The sequence below is a fragment of the Sphaerodactylus townsendi genome, linkage group LG11 (assembly GCF_021028975.2).
Source record: "Sphaerodactylus townsendi isolate TG3544 linkage group LG11, MPM_Stown_v2.3, whole genome shotgun sequence".
Lineage (NCBI taxonomy): Eukaryota > Metazoa > Chordata > Lepidosauria > Squamata > Sphaerodactylidae > Sphaerodactylus > Sphaerodactylus townsendi.
The window spans coordinates 17,514,916-17,520,915 of record NC_059435.1 but is presented as its reverse complement, the minus strand read 5'-3'; positions in this window follow the sequence as shown (position 1 = coordinate 17,520,915).

Here is a 6,000-nt window from a genome sequence, read left to right as displayed (position 1 = left end):
ATTTTAGAGAAAAAAGAACTATACCTGCCTTGAAACCATTACACTTCTAAACCATATTGAAATGATGATGATTATTTCTAAATAAACTCCATTTCTGTTTAAGTAAAAACAGCTGTTTTATTTAGAGTGAGGAATTCCTTTTACCTCAGTACCACCCACATGCTGACCAGCATAACACACATTTTAGATCCCTATAAAGGGGAACCATTACAGGTGTTACAAAACATTGCAATTAATATGGAGGTCATTTTCCAAAAACATTTTCTTTTGCTCCTCAGTTTTTTAAAGGCCAGCAATTGGGGCTGGGGTAAGCAAGTAAATGGCAAGCCTGTAGTAACTGTGGATTGACTTGCTGATTGTAGTGGTCAAGTTCACAAAACTTGAGATCCACCAAACCAAATGCAGCCACATTTTGATGCCTAGACCTACAAAAGAAGGGGGGGAAGGAGTCAAGGTTTTGGCAAGCCCCAATAAATGTGCACCATATTCAACTTTGTGAATCACTAGCTATGTAACTTTGAAGTGGCTAATTAAAAAAAACGTATGTGCATGGGCAGAAAACCAATTTCCACCATTACAGGGCACCTGATGCTATAATTGACAACTGTGAATGGGCGTTGTGTGCATATGTGTGATTGACAACCTAATGTGACATGTGCGTATCAGCTGCTAAAAGGAAACACCAAAAAATCAGAACCTCTTTGCTAAAGGTGTGGCCTAAACTCGATAGCCCAGGTTAGTCCAGTCTCATCAGATTTCAGAAGCTAAGCAGTATTTGGATGGGAGATCGTCAAGGAAAAGCAGGGTCATGACATGGAGACAGGCAATGGCAAAACCATCCATGAACATCTCTTGCTCTGAAAACTCCACCGGGGTCATCATGAATCAGATGTGGCAAAAAAGGTATGAAAATTGAGGTGGGGGGGAAATAATGGTTTAAAACCTGCCAAAAACAACTCAAAGATTTAGATTCAGAAGAGAAAGGGGTAGATTAAATTGGTCTCAGAGTCCAGGTTGTAAAATTATTATCTTTTGTGGCAAGGCACAAAGTACTGAAATGCTGCAACATTAACTGTTCCACAGGAAGGTAACATTTCTTTGAAGTATAAAGTACTAACTACTACTAGATTCTGCAGATACCTTAGAGACAGGGGTAAATGCTTCCCCAAATGGTCTCAGTTAACTTCGCAAGAAAAGCACTGAAATTGAGTTTTCACTTCAGTGCACATGGAATATCAGAAAGGGCAACAAAAACACTAGCGACCTTTGTTCTTATCTCCAAAGCTTTTTCCATCACTTGCAGTTCAGTTCAGTTTAAACCTAGAAAAATGCATTTCAGTACTAGGATCAAAGAATGAGCTTGATGATATCAGTATAATCCAGCCTTATTCACCATCTGGTTGAATATGATACTTGCTCTCAGGCAAAGCATTGCCACATTGCATGTTATTTCCAAGGAAAGGTCAGAAAGAAGGAAAGAAGTTTAGGACTGATCTGATCTTCCTGGGGTATTTGCTAGCACAAGTGTGATATATGGCAGTCAAATGCTACGGTAATAAGAGCAATGCAGTAATACATGCTCTATGGCAGTGGTGGCGAACCTATGGCACGGGTGCCAGAGGTGGCACTCAGAGCCCTCTCTGTGGGCACATGCAAACAGAGTACCCCCCCCCCACACACACACACACACATCTAGGCTGGCCTGGGCTGCTGGGCTTGATTATTAGCCTTAAACCTTAGACCTAGTTTTGGGGAAGCAGTATTGGTAACCCTGTTAAATGCTGTTAAACCCCACTGATTTTCATTCAAAGAACGAAAGCGCGATCCTTTACCTGGGAGTAAGCTCGGTTGCTGGCAATGGGGCTTGCTTCTGAGTAAACCCTACTAGGGTCGTGATTCACCCGTTGGAAGAGTTGCACGGTTGCTTCAAAGCAAAGCCACCGACTACCACCACGCTTACTCCCGAGTAATGCATGGCTCGAAGCCAACCATTTTTTCTAAACTAAAACCTCACTATTCAGGTTAAGTTGCCGTGTTGGCACTTCACGATAAAGAAATGGGTTTTGGGTTGCAATTTGGGCACTCGGTCTCGAAAAGGTTCGCCACCACTGCTCTATGGTCTCAACATTTCCCGTTTGGCATGGGTATGCCCGCTGTATGTCGGAAATGCAAAGATATCTGCCTTCCAAAAAGGGCTGAAGGCAAGACGTTGAAGTGTGCCAGGTAGAAAATGTTTTGATAGGTAGGGACTTTTAATGTTGTTAGGTACTCAGCTGGGAAGAAAGGGTTTCTAGCAGTGGTGGGATTCAGCAGGTTCGCACCACTTCGGCAGGAACGGTTGTTAAAATGGTGCTTGTAAACAACCAGTTGTTAAACTATTTGAATCCCACCCTGGAACCGGTTGTTAAATTATTTGAATCCCACCACTGGTTTCTAGGTGAATATGTTACAGTGGGCTTCTGCTGCAGCTACCAAACCCTATCAGATTGAACAGTCAAGTCCCAAATCCATTGCTTAAGAATTTGTTTGGCTTTCAGGTTCCGGAGAAAATCGCTCTTTGAACAGATGGGCCTTTTGGAGCTCTCTGACACACACTGCTGAAAAGAGTGATTGCTGGGCCATTGCTGACATTAGGACAGACAGGATCTGGTCCTAGCCTTTCCAACAACTTCTGGAGACCTTCAATTCAACAAGTGAACTGGTTTGGGTCTTTTTTGCGGGGGAGTGGGGGGGACCCATTAGCTCTGATACAACCCAGGACCAGTAATGTGTGTATCCAGTGGTGGGATCCAAAAATTTTAGTAACAGGTTCCCATGGTGGTGGGATTCAAACAGTGGCGTAGCGCCAATAGGGCTGGGTGGGGCACGACGTGGGCGTGGCCGGGCATTCCGGGGGCGGGGCATTAATAATTTTTCTGTTACTGTAAAAAACTCTTACTGTAAAAAAAAGTTCCTAATTTCCAGCTGGTATCTTTCTGTCCATAATTTAAACTCATTATAGCAAGTCCTATCGTCCACTGCCAACAGAAACAACTACTTCTCCTCTCATTGACTGCCTGTCAAATACTTAATACTTTCAAATACTTAATTTTGTTTCTAGAAATCAAAAGGATACTTTCTTTAAACAAGGAACTTTACCATATTACTAAAACATGTTTTTAAAACAGCCCAACAGGGAGAATTATCTCCCATTTTCTACCTTCGCTAACCAGCCACATAGGAAACAACAGGGCTTTATGATTTTTGGACCTAATGGAATTTCTAACGGAAAAGCAGACCCAATTAGTAACCCCCTCTCGGCACACACAAATAATTAGTAACCCACTCTCGGGAACTGGTGAGAACCTGCAGGATCCCACCTCTGTGTGTGTTTGCCATTTAGCCTTTAAAAGCTGCCTTTCCGTTTTTTTTCACTTCTCTAGATTTTTCACTTTTCTAGGTGTTCTCTTTTGGGGGGGGGGCTGTAATTTTATGTTCTCTTTCCTGTGTTCTTTTTTTCCTACTCTATTGTTATAGTGTTATGTTTTGTAAAAAAAATATGTTTTTTTAAAATAATTTCTTTGGCTTTCTGAAGGCTTAGATATAACAGGGGAAGGAGAAAAACCTTTTCCCTTCAGTTTCCCTTCAACAATTTTCAGCCAGTTTGAGTGATGGTTATCTTGAAGTATAAGCGATGTTAGTCCCTGGTGATTACAATTTATTATTAACCAGTATTAAATTGCTTGGACCCACATATGTGCCTCAAGTGATACCATCCCATCTCCAGCATTTGGTATGCATCAAAGGACTCCAAGTATTGATCGCAGAAACCTGATCTGGACTGCTTCCAAGAGGTGAAGATCTCTTTAAAGGTAGAGCCACAAGCCAAACATTAGTTGGACAATCACATACCCCTGAAAGAACCTAATTTATTGAGGATGTTACAAGGCCACATTTTAAAAGAACTACCTCAGAATAGCTGAAGTCTTTCTATGGACATTCTCAGCCCTATGGGTTGCTTGAGCTCTCTGCAACTATATCTGCTGGAAGACTACACCTAGATATTTAAACAAGTTAACCTGTTCTATTTCATGTCCCTGAATCTACCATCTGAGATGCCAAAATACATCATTTCTTCACTCCATTTTGCCACGAGCCCTACATCACTTGCAGTAGGTCACTGAAGATAAGACAACAGATGCAAGGAGGAGGATTTGGGCAACTTCCTGTCTCAGTAGGAGAGGACTACTGACTGGCTTCTGAGCAGATAAAGACCTACTTCAAAAGGTGTGTTTTCCCTTGTGGCTGTTCCCATCCTTGCCAAATTGTGATAAGAGAAACCATCTTGAAGCAAGCCCTGAAGCAGTTTGTATGTGTAAGTTGATGCTGTTGTGCTTCTATACAACCAGCCAGATGTAAAGTTGCACTGGACGATCCGGGTTTAACTTCTGATGTGCCATGAATCCCCATGGGGTGTGTGTGTGTGGAGGTTTGAGCCAGTCACACATTCTCAACCTGATCTACCCCACAGGGCCCTTTAAGAGGACCAAGTTCTCCACTATAGTGCGAGACTCCCCTTCCTCTGGTCTCCTGGTTCAGCAGTGGAAGAAAGGGGAAGGAAGAAGTGATGGAAAAACCATAGAGTTTGGGGGAATTGCTAGATTGTTGCACGTCCAGTCCCACTATAAATATTGTTTTAATGTTGAAATGTTTTGAAGTTTGTCAACGTGGCTATCCTATCTGGGTGGAAAGACAGCACAGAAATGTTTTGAAGAAATAAATATCTTGGTGTTGTGTGATGCAGCAGAACAACTGACCCCACTCCCCAAAGCTCCAGTGGTTTTACAATAGAAGAGGGGAGGTTTATCATTCTGGAAGTTCCTCAGAGGAAAACGTACTAAATACACAAACTGAGATTCTTGTATCTTTAACCATTCAGTCAGGGAGAGAATTTGAACAGCTGGATCTTATCACACAGGGTGGGAGGGAAAAAATCACATGCTGAAAATCTCTCACACATCAACCTAGTTAGGCAGGATTAAACTGAGGAGGAGGGGGGGGAATTGCATATTTCACCCACTGAGTTTCATTGCTGACCAAAAGTCTAGTAATAACTTTAAAACAAACAAGAGTCTCATGGGTTTTTATATACTAACAACTTTTTAATTCCACCATAAATTTTTTATGAACTAGACGGTTGGGAGATGACCCTCACAGACCTCTTAGGTTAAATGACTAGTTTTCCACAGCCTCTTGGCTTAGTCTGAAAGCACCCCAAGAAAACAGCTATTTAATTTTTGCTCCAACAGACAACCCCCCACCCCCACCCCACACACACATTAAGACCAACACGTTTTTATTCTAGTTTACATTTGTGGACTAAATCTGCTCAGTGCATCTGAAGAGGATGATACACAAAAGCTTAAACTGCAATAAAACTGTGTGCCATTACACCCTTTCTTTTTGTTACAACAGACTGCAAATGCAGTTACTTCAGTCTGAACATTTTGACTTCAATGAGCTTAGACCCGTATAACTCTAGACACATTGCACTATTGCACGGCTACTCTGGAAATACCACTGGGATGACAGGTGAGGAAAGTCCCATGGAGCTCTGAAGACTGGTAACATTTGTGAGTCACTTTCTCAGTCAGGTGAGAAGTGATTTGAGGAGTAATGAGGAAGTGATTTGAGGAGTAATGGGGAAATTACAGAATGATGGTAGCAGACAGAGCTCTGAGTTAGGAAAGCTCATGTTGGAGTAAATGTTCCTAGCCTTTAAGATGCCACCGGACGCCACTTTGTATGACATGGCTCCCCCCCCAGCAACAGGAGTCACTTCGCTCCAAGCCCCACACACCATGTCCCCACCACACTAACGCTTTCTGGGTGTTTCATGAAAGTTTGAGAAGTGTAAATGCGCCCCATCCTCTCCATGAACTGGAGCACTCCCAGCCCGAGCCGGCAGGTGGCGCTTTCCAACCACCAAGCCGGAGCCGCTCACGCTCCCCGAAAGGCCCC